The following is an 11255-nucleotide window of genomic DNA, read 5'->3' as shown; positions in this document are numbered from 1 at the left end:
CAGTGCACCGCCTGACAGACGGGAACCCAGATGCAAAACACAGGGGACTCGGGATGGAAATGGAGACAGACTTGGGTGTGCCAGAGACTGAGATTAAACTACTCAACTGCAGCGTCCAGGGGCCAGATAAAGGGAGGAGATTAATTCCAAATCTTCAAACGGGGAGAAAGAATTCAAAACCTGCAAAATGGGCAAGATAAAACCAGTAAGAGATCAGAAGTAAGCCCAATGCGAACCTTTCGAAATATTCACCTCTGAGAGGAGAATTCATCTATGCTGGATCGTAAACACTCTTTTTATTTCTTGCTTGTTTATCATAGTTTATAAAGAAGAGTAAATATTCAAATATATTTTAAAATACTTTTCAATAATTCTCTTTTATCATGGCAAACATGTCCTGATTCTATATTCAGTAAAGTTTAGGCAAAATACATGAGAGAGGCAACCTCAGTTCACTAAGGTTCATTAATTCTCAGATTGAAATGTTTTAACAAGAAACTCTAACTTAACAGTTTAGTTTGGTGTGAAGAGTTATTTAAGTGTTGTTTATTATTTTTTTCAAAGCTGATTACATCAAGATTAAACATTACTTGATCTAAATGCATTAATAAAATTGGCATCTCTTGGCATTTCCTTGCTAAATCACTTTGTCATAAAATGCCAGTTCTGCAGTGTTGATGATTGCCTATTTTACATCATTTACAACAATAACAACAACAACAACAACAACAATGGGGCTCTGTGATAAGTTTGTGCAATTACAGTTGCAAGGCATTTGGGGATCTCAAGTCTGAGATGTGGAAAGTTCTGGTTTTCTGAAATCAGCCTAAAATCAAACTTTAATCATAATCATGAGTAACTACAGTCTCTGAATGAATACAACCATTCCCCAGGCTTTCACAACACCTAGTATAAGGTACAGGCTCAGGAGTTCTCACTTCAAAGGGAACCAACCGTCTCTTAACACAAAAATGGAAGAGATGGTAACTGGAAATGTGATATTACTGGGAGGGAAAGAAGAGTGTGCAGTGTGCAGAACACTTCACAGTACCATGAGTAGCCAAAGGAAATCAGGAAGCTATGCCTCTATAATAGTTAAAAAGAGGGAAACTGAATCTTAAAACTTATAAAGAAAATAGAAAATCCTGAAGAGCATTATTAGGCTATGTATGTGTTTTAAATGTATGTCCTTAGTGTTTGAGATCTCTCTGTTATTACTGGTTTTAATGTGTTCCAGAGGACTTTTGTATATTGTGTTTTCATTTTTATTTAGTTCCAGAAATTATTTGGTTTCCACCTTTATTTCCTCTTGAATCCATTTCTCATTCAACAGCTTTATGCTATTTAATCTCTACAAGTATAGTAAAGATTCTTTTGCCCCTATTTTTAATCTTACTCCATCATAGTCAAATAGAATAAAGGGGCACTTCAGTTGTCCTGTATCTATTCAGATTTGCTTTATGTAGGCTGTGAAATAGACCCTATACCCAAGGTTGAAAGAACAGAGTGAGAGAGAGAGAGAGAGAAAGAGAGAGAGAGAGAGAGAGAGAGAGAGAGAGAGAGAGAAAGTAAGAGTGGGAGAGAGGGAGAAGGAGAGGGAGAAGGAGAGGGAGAAGGGGAGAGAGGGTGGGAGAGAGGGAGGGAGGAGAGAGAATGGGAGGGAGAGGAGCAGGAGAGGGAAGGAGAGAAAAACAGGGACAGGGAAGGAGAGAGGGAGGAGGGGACAGGGAGGGGGAGGGGAGGGGGATAAAGAAGAGGAGGGAGAGAGAGAATTGTGAAAACCAGAAGAAACCTAAGAAGACTGTTATGACATGACAAGGATATGGCACTCATGAACTCTCAACAGTACTACTGACTGAACAAGACTTGTTCAAGAACAAACCAGCAGAGGATAGGGAGGGATTCATAAAGCACCAAACCTATCTGAGGAACAACAATAAACTGTTGGCTGCTAGGTTAGTTTTCTTTAGGTTTGAGAGTCCTGATAATTTGCCCATGACCTAGAGGTTAGTCCCATACTTGTATAAACATGTGTAATACTAATGCATATGTAATACAAATGTATATATATATGTATATATATATATATATATATATACATATATATACATATATATATACACACATATATTCATTTGATAAAAGTATTTGGTGTCAAACATATTTCCTAGTGGGGAAAAGGCTTGCCAGCTCAAATAACATAAAGAAAGGGCTGAGTACACTGCCCAGTGATTGTAGGAGAGCTTGTTTAGCATGCGCAATGCTCCAAGTTCAACCCCCACCACTACTAGAAAAAAAATCAAATAACACAATTAAATTTTTCTTTGAGTTACAGAATTTACATGTAATTTTTTATGTATATCTTGGTAAACTGGTATTTAAAATAGATACCTTATTTTCTCTGTGTGACTTTTTTAACTGAATTTTTTTGATAATCCCGTGCATGGATACGGTACAGTCTGGTTACTCTTAGGCCATACTCCCTGTCATCTCCCTCCAGGCCTCATCACCAACTCTCCTTATAAGTCCCTTTCCCTTGCTCATTATTTGGCTTCTTTTGTGATACCTTGAGTTTAACTTAAATGATTACCCCAAATCACTGATGTGTACATTGGTCTTAAAATGAAATAAATGTGCAGAAATCATTAAAGAACCTTGAAGAGTCTCACTCTGGTAATTTTCACCTTGCAAAGCAAGTGTGCATTTTCCGCTTTGCACTATTAACGAAAGATACAATCTAACAGTGGAACATGAAGATTCAGGGCTGGAGACGTTTAACAATTAGGAGTAATGGCTGCTCTTGCAGAAGAGGGAGGTTAGGTAACCTCAGTGGCAGCTTATAACCATCTATAGTTCCAATTCCAGGAGAACTTACGCCCTCCTCTCTATAGGTCTGTGCTCATGTGATACAAATACATACAGGAAGGGGAGCACTTATACAATTAAAATGGAAAATAATCCTTATAAAAATAAAAAATTACTGCATATAAATTGATGAAAATGTCAAAACAATGTTCATGGCAATGTTGTATAATAAATTATTTGTGTGTATTCATGAAAGGAAGACAGTAGAGAAAATAATTGAACTGGTAATTATTTCTTATATGTCTGGATATTTGTTTAAAAAGCAACTAAAAGGAGATTGCTTATCATATGTAAAAACAATTTAATCTAGGGAGAATGGTGGAAGTCTGTGTGATACTCGTGAAATTTTATACTTGGAATAAATGTGTGGAACTGATGTAAATGTCCCTAGGGATCACCCATGGACAACTTAGTGCATGATGTAGGTAGGTAATTATGATTAAGACTTTCCCTAGGTAGTATTCAGTGTCACTAAGTGGTCTTCCTTGTTATATATTTTTTCGTGGCACATCTCAAGTCCCTGTGTTCTCCTAACATCTTCCCCAGGCCCCATTCACAGGAGCTTATAAACTATAGTGGGCTTTATCAGACTTAAGCCTTCCAGGACTCATCTCCCGTATGTGTCTCAAGATAACAGCAGAAGTGCTGTCTTCTTCTCCTCATGAGATCCAGTACTTTCACTACTAAAATGCTGAGTGCCAGAAGTTTGGATTAAGTTTCCACACACTAAACTTCTATTATTTATCCTCTGAGAATCTCAGCTACACAGACCTTTTAGAAACAATTTTATGTAACTGTTTTAAATACTTTCTTTAGATACCATTTTTATCCTATCAAATACACTTTCATCTTCTTTATGTCTTGCTATTTAAAACAATATCATGGGTTTTGAGATTTTTCCCCCATAATATATAAAGCTTTATTTTATATGAAAAGAGTTACTTAAAGTGTTGGGGGAGCAGTTCTTTTTTTCCAGCAGAAGTTAGGAGCATATTTAAACAGAGGTAGATTCTCATTTTTCTCCCTTCTTGACCTCTGCTTTCTGTAGGATGCTTCTCTACTGTTATAAAGGTTGCTGTCTTAGTTACATTTCTGTTGCTGTGACAAACCATATTGACATTGTGAAAAAAGCATATTAAGTTTTATTGTAACTTATGGTTTCAGAGGGTGACAGTCCGTCATGGTAGAGAAGGTATGGCAGCTGGAAGGAAGGCATGGTTGCAGGGACTTGAGGGTGGTTTTATACATTTATAACTGTATGCAAAAGTCACAGAGTAGACAGAAAGTGTGGGCAGGCTCTAAAGGCCCCAAGTGACTCGCTTTCTCAAGTGTGTCTCTATTTTTCTAAAAGCTACATGTCCTTCTTAAATAGCACTAGAACTTGTGAACCAAGTATTCACTCAAGCTCAAAATCCTATGGGGAACATTTCACATTTAAACCATATGAAGAATGCTATCTTCACTTTTCTTAGCAAATGTATACAGCCTTCTTCAAAAATGAGCCAGGCTGTGGAAAAAACCATGCTTTACTAGAATATCATACATCTTACAGATAGGCTTTCATGCCTGGGATTAGAAGGATATATTGTTGGTCATTACAATTTTCTTTTCCCAGGAAAGCATACATACATAAGCTTAAATCTCACTTCCCACAAGACATTTATTTCTATGGTATGTTAGGAGTGGAAAAGTAACACAGTGACTAACGGCATACAGTGTTCTTTAGTCTAGCAACGTGGGCACGGGGAAAGGGCATGCCCACTCAATAATAATCAAAGTTCCCAGGGAAAATGGTGAGCTATTATAGTGTGCCAGTGAGGAAACAGCATCAGCTCTAGTGCAATGTTCATATTGTCAGTAGAATTACGCTCTAAAAGTATTTCCTGCAGGGCTGTTTACTGAATCTTATAACTGACTCTCCTCAGCTACAGATACAACATATTGATGTGAGAAATGGTCAATTATAACTAGATAAACAAAATTGCTTGGATGAAATATTGTGTGGCTGGCTGTCCACTGCTCATTTTGCTTCATCTCAGGGCAGGGGAACATAGAGAAGAGAAAGATTTGGCACTTCTGCAAGATGACTTTGTGAACAAATTCACCGCTACCAAGACTGAAAAGACCTCATAAATCGATTTCATGCAGGATTCTTAAGCATTGTTTCCACATCAAACATTTTTTTTTAACTTTCCTATTTTTAAAATACATTTCCAGCTTGCATATTTGTGGGGTAGAAGTTATGGAATGTAGTTTTCCTCTTTTACTCTCCTGAAGAGTCTATTTCATCTTTGAAAAAAAATGCCCCAAAATGCTGATGTTAATAAACACAGATTCAGAGGAGATAGAAAAACTGCATTTAAAAATGGCTTTCAAATGATTCTATAGCTTGAGGGCCATATTATACTTTGATGGATATCTGTATTTACTGGAATATTATTTATATTACCTGTCATTCATGTATTAACAGAGGTTGTCATTAAATATCTCATACTACCAAAGTGTCCTAATTGAAGCATATTTTCCTTATTCTGCATTAGTAACATTTCTGGTATATATACTTAGTAGGTAACATGCCATGACACTGTGGACAGGTATTTTCAGGCATTTCTATTTGAAGTATATTCTAGTTATGACTTTATTTTGTGCCAATTTCACCTAAGGTTCTTCTTCTACATATGTTAGTCATATTTAAAATATCAGTCTGTCATTTTTGGATATTTAAGTTGAGTAGTCTTCATGGAATTTTCTGGAGTTTAATAGCTAGAGAGGCCCAGAAAGTAACAACTGAATGAAACTATAGCTATGTTGTCTGTGATGACATTCAGAAAGATTGTGAGCCCACAGCTATGGCTGATGAGAGCCTTCTTTCTAGTCCTCTGGCTGGTTTGTGTTACACATAAAGCCTCTGGTACAGGGGTAATAGAATTAGAGACAGGAAAGACTGTTGCAGAACATATCTGAGAGTAGAAATAAAAAAGGGTATGAAGAAGGAAGGAGGCTGGGAGAAATGGAAGGATTCAGATCAAGAAAGGGAGGAGAAGGCAGACAAGGGGAGAAAGGACTGGCTCAGACACTGTAATGTAGTATCTCTTTGCCTTACACACTTCCTGGTGTGTTTGGCTTGGGTTATCTTGATCTACCAGAAATGTCTCTTTGATGAGTATCCAAAGATTATGTTGTTAAGACTATAATAGGCCAAGTGGTTCTACACTTAAATACTGCACCTTGCATGTTCACTAACGATTCTTGAGGAATAATGAAAGATATTAAATTTTGGTAAGAAAGTTTTATGTTCTTTAGAATGACAAGGCAATATAGTTTGTAAGCATGATCTAGTTTTGATTTTATGTTATTACTTATTTGGGTTCTTTTCTGATGATGTAACCAATAACAGGTTATGACCTTGCTATGAACTCATTGCTAAGAGAATCACATCTGAAAGTATTGGTTCTATAAAATTCTATTGTTGTAGTTTTTTTAACTTGAAAAAAAAAATACCACTAAACTCATTTGGGAATTCAACTCCAATAGAACTTGAATATATTGGATGGATTTGGATGCTATGGAGGTCTGAACCAAATATGTTGCCCAAAGAATAGAATTGTTGTTAACTGCCTACTTCTGTAGTATAAATCCACAAATCTAAATACAATGGGAAGAGTAGTTCATTGAAATAAAGAATAAATTCCATTATCAGTATAAAAGGAAAGAGTAGTAAGTATGAAAAATAATAACAATTCTCACAAATGAAAGAAAAGATGGTTGATCATTTATCAAATATGCTGTGAGTTCAAAAGTGCAAGAGTGGGTCAAGAATAGAAATCTGCGTTCCATAGCACTCTGCCCATCTTCTAGTTTTATCTATTTCCTGTTCCCTGTCATGTGGTGCTCCCCAAGTGGCCTAAGATTTTTTTAAGCCTCCTTTTGAATTGATTTAAGGAGCCATTTTCTTTTCTTTTCTTGTCATTTTCTTATTTTATCCCTTTGACCTGGTTAAAATCATCAAAGGGTAAAGCCACATTTGTTTGTCCATTGGAATAAGAATGAAGGCAGAAAAACCCCCAAAGTGTTCCAAGCACGCATGCCAACATTGCTTTCATAAGATAAAGAGAAACAAAGTAGTTTTAAATTTCTCTGTATTACTTATTAGAAAAAAACATGTGCATGCCTCTCACCTGATTGTGTAAGACTTTCCTAATCTTTGTAATTTTTATATGGCAAATAACAGGTACCCTGCTATCTCATCTCTGTCTCCCAGTTCAATGACAACTAAATAAGTTTGAGATCTCATATGAATAATGTCGCAAAGAACTCAAGAGGAGGCTAGTAAATAAAAATTAAAATGATGATAAAATGAGCTAAATATCATCATGTTGTCATAAATTATACTTAAGGAGTCCAATGAAATCCTACTGACTTCCTTTTAACAGAAACATCAGCTCCATCTCTGCATGCATCACTATATACAACTTAAATCACTCTGCACACAATTGTCTTCCTCAATCTTTCTCCTTCCATGAATATTATCACAATTTGATTCTTAATTTGATCCTCAGTTATTTTGTCTTCTCTCTTATCCCTCTCACCCACCCCAGGTACACAATTGCTCATCAATTGTTTTAAGTTCTGTATCAAAAAGCCTTCCTCTATCACTTGGTGTCTCTCTCCGATGTTAGATATAACTTCCTACTCTCATTACCTTTAAAGTTTTTGATTTTTCCATCTTGAACCAATATATCCCATGCCAGATTGAATATATCTTATTGCTTATATTTTATATTCTATTATTCTTAAATGTTTCCATTTTGCCTTGTAAATGTTTTATTAGCATATAGTAATTCTGTATAATGAATTTTATTGTAATATCTCGTAAAATTTATTCTTTATGTGTATGAGTTTTTACCTTCATGTATGTAAATGCACCATGTGTGTGCACTGTATATGAAAGCCAGAAAACTGCATCACTTGGAAATAGGGATACTGGATTTCAAGCTATCTTGTGCATGCTGGGAACCAAACTGCCCATCTCTCTTGCCCTTCTTAACTATTCTCCCTTTGTGTGTGTGTGTGTGTGTGTGTGTGTGTGTGTGTGTGTGAGTGTGTGTGTTTGTATTCAGTACAGGTGGAACATGGTAAGAAAGACACACACACACACACACACACAGACACAGGGGGTGGGGGGAGAGGGAGAGACAGAGACAGAGACATAAAGACAGGGACAGAGAAGGAAAAAGACAAACAGAGAGAAGCAGAAACAGAGACAGTCTTTCCCTTGGGTTACCCTGGGAACATGGGGGACCCATTAATCACAGAAGTATGGGCTATTCTGCATTAAGAAAATGTCTCTTCTACCTCCAGAAATCATCAACTTTTTATAAATTAGATAGATACTTTGAAAGCAATGGGGAAAAGTCTTTGTATCTTGTCAGCTCTGTTTTCTGATATTTAACAGCTTTTCTTATAGTTTTGGTTGTGAGCCTAGCCTTTAATGGCTGAGCCATCTCTTCAGCTTTGCTTAAGCAATCATCCCCTATTCCAACCTTCAAGAGAGAAATAAAAACAAAGCATTCCCAGGGTTAAACAAATAATATTTAGTCACCATGTATTTAGCTTTATAATTATACAGACATTTTAATATGCATTTCTCTCTCATTTCACCCAACCTTTGGAAAGAGGTGGATTCAAACTTGTAAATGACAGGCTTTGTGGTGGTCCCCATAGAACTGTCCCCATGGGTTCATATATTTGAATGGTTTGTCATCTGGGAGAGGCACTATTAGGAGCTGTGCTCTTGTTCAGGTAGGCAATGCTTTGTTGGAGGATCTGTGCCACTGGAGGCAGGCTTTGAGTTCTCTGGGGTCCAAAACTTAAGTATCTTCCCCTCTCTGAATCCTGTAGATCTGGGTGCAGAACTCTGGACTCTTCTAGCACCATGTCTTCCTGAATCCTATCATGCTCCCTGCTATGATGATAATGAACAAAACCTTTGAAACTGTGAGGCAGGTCCAATTAAATGCTTTCCTTTGTAAGAATCACCATGATCATGGTGTCTCTGTAGCAATAGAACCCCAAGAGAAGATTGTAAACTGGATTACTTAAGTGACTTAACAATGTCACATACTTAATACATGGATAGAATTAGAATATTGGCCTACATGGGCATTACATTATTGCTCAAAGTATATATTTACTACCAAATAAGGAAATAACATTTTAACCATCTCTATTTGGAGATTAAAAATCATCACACCACAGCCTGACCCCTATGGTAGAAGAAGGTATTATTTTGCATAGGTTTCTGGGAATTGGGGTCTTCAGTCATGAGTCATCATTGAATAACAATGCTCTCTCTCTCTCACTCTCTCTCTCTCTCTCTCTCTCTCTCTCTCTCTCTCTCTCTCTCTCTCTCTCTCTCTCTCTAAGCAGATTTCACCTGGTCTGGCATAAAGGATGGCTTTCTTCTGATTGTTTGTCAATGAGCAAATACAGTGGTTACTGAAAATGGTTGCTGCTGGATCCACTGTGAACTAAGGTGTTCAAAAAATAGCTGCATCTTGAACATTCTACAATGACTCCTGGACTATTTAGAACATCAGTGTTTGTGAAGAGCTTAGCAAGTGGCAGATCCAAAGCCAAATTACTTGGACTATCTTTAGCCCCTTAGGATCAAGCACAGTTCATTTTTATGTTCCAGCAGGCATTCTTGTCACAATCATCTATAACCTTTGGGGACATATGAACTTAGCTGACCCCAATTCCAATTAAGCTAGAAGCTGAAAGTGTCATCAGATAGTACCTGAGGCCTACAGCAGGTTGCATCTTTGCTATTACCTGCCTACCTAATGCACTCACAAATGTATTTGGAAACTATTATTGTGTGGTGGTTTGACTATGCTTGGGCCATGGAGGTGTGTTATATACTGTTAGGAGGTGTGGCCTTCTTGGAAGAAGCATGTCACCATATTGGTGAACTTTGAGGTCCCCTTGTGCTCAAGCTCCACCAAGCACAGAAGAGACCGTCCTTGTGTTTTTCCTACAGAAGATAATCTTTTTTTTGTCTGACTTCTGATCAAAATGTAGAAGACTCAGCTCCTCTAGCACCAGGTCTGCCTGCACACTGTTATGGTTCCTGCCATGATGATAATGGACAAAATCTCTGAAATCATAAGGCAGCTCCAATTTACTTTATAAGAGTTGCCTTGGCCAAAATGTTTCTTCACAGCAATAAAACTCTAAGATATGTTGATTAATAACTGTTTTGATCTGTAAATTTAGGAGCCTCATGAAACTGTTGACATTTTGGAGCACAGAATTTGGAGTGCCCTAGTTTACATGGCACAGTTACTCATATTTATCTCCAGAATAAACTCTCATCTGTCCTCTCTTAGTTGAGAACTGTGATTTTTGTGTTACCACCACCAACATTGGGTAAGTGAGAGAGTAAGATTGTGAAAGACTCGCCCTCCTCCTTTTTTTTGGGGGGGGGGGGTGAAGATGTTTCTACATCTTCATCTCAGCTCCTCTATCAACTTGCCTGATTAGATGTTGCCTTGCTTCCAGTCTTAGTGATAATGGACCAAAACTCTGAACCTAAAGGGAGTGAAGAGGTGACTGGACATGAGGATTTCATGATAGTTTCTTCTAAAACTAAATCCACATATAAGAGCAGACGAGCTTTCTGGTCTCAATCCACACTCAGGTGTTAACCCCGTGGCCCAGCTCTCTTTACCCAAATCCTACCCAGAGAGAGCTGGTCTCCCAGGAGTGCTGTAATGCAAAGTTCACAGGTGAGACCAGCATTTTTGATCCTTCAAGGAAACAACATGGATTAGGATCTGCAGAGCCAATGGGAACAGAATCTGTCTGGTCTCCATCTGTGCCCTGGAGTTAGCCCAGTGGCATAGCTCTCTGGATCCAAATCCTGCCCAAAGAGAACTGGTCTCCCTGGAGTGAAGGCACACCTAAGATCACAGGCTCACAGGCTCACAGGAGGGACAGGCTCTATTCACAGACAACAAAACCAACTAATACCAGAAATAACCAGATCTCAATACACAAGCACAAGAATATAAGCAACAGAAACCAAGGCTATTCGGCATCATCAGAACTCAGTTCTTCCACTACAGCAAATCCTAGATCATACAACATACCAGATAAGCAAGATTTGGATTTAAAAATCATATCTCATGATGATGATAGAGAACTTTAAGGAGGGCATAAATAAATCCTTTATGAAATACTGGAAAACACGGACAAACATGTAGAAGCCCTTAAAGAGGAAACAAAATTCCCTTAAAGAATTACAGGAAAACACAACTAAACAGGTAAAGCAATTGAACAAAATCATCCTGAATCTAAAAAACAAAAATGGAAACATTAAGAAAATC

The sequence above is a fragment of the Micromys minutus genome, assembly GCF_963924665.1.
Source record: "Micromys minutus genome assembly, chromosome: 6".
In the NCBI taxonomy this organism is placed as follows: Eukaryota; Metazoa; Chordata; class Mammalia; order Rodentia; family Muridae; genus Micromys; species Micromys minutus.
Note: the sequence above shows the minus strand (reverse complement) of the source record.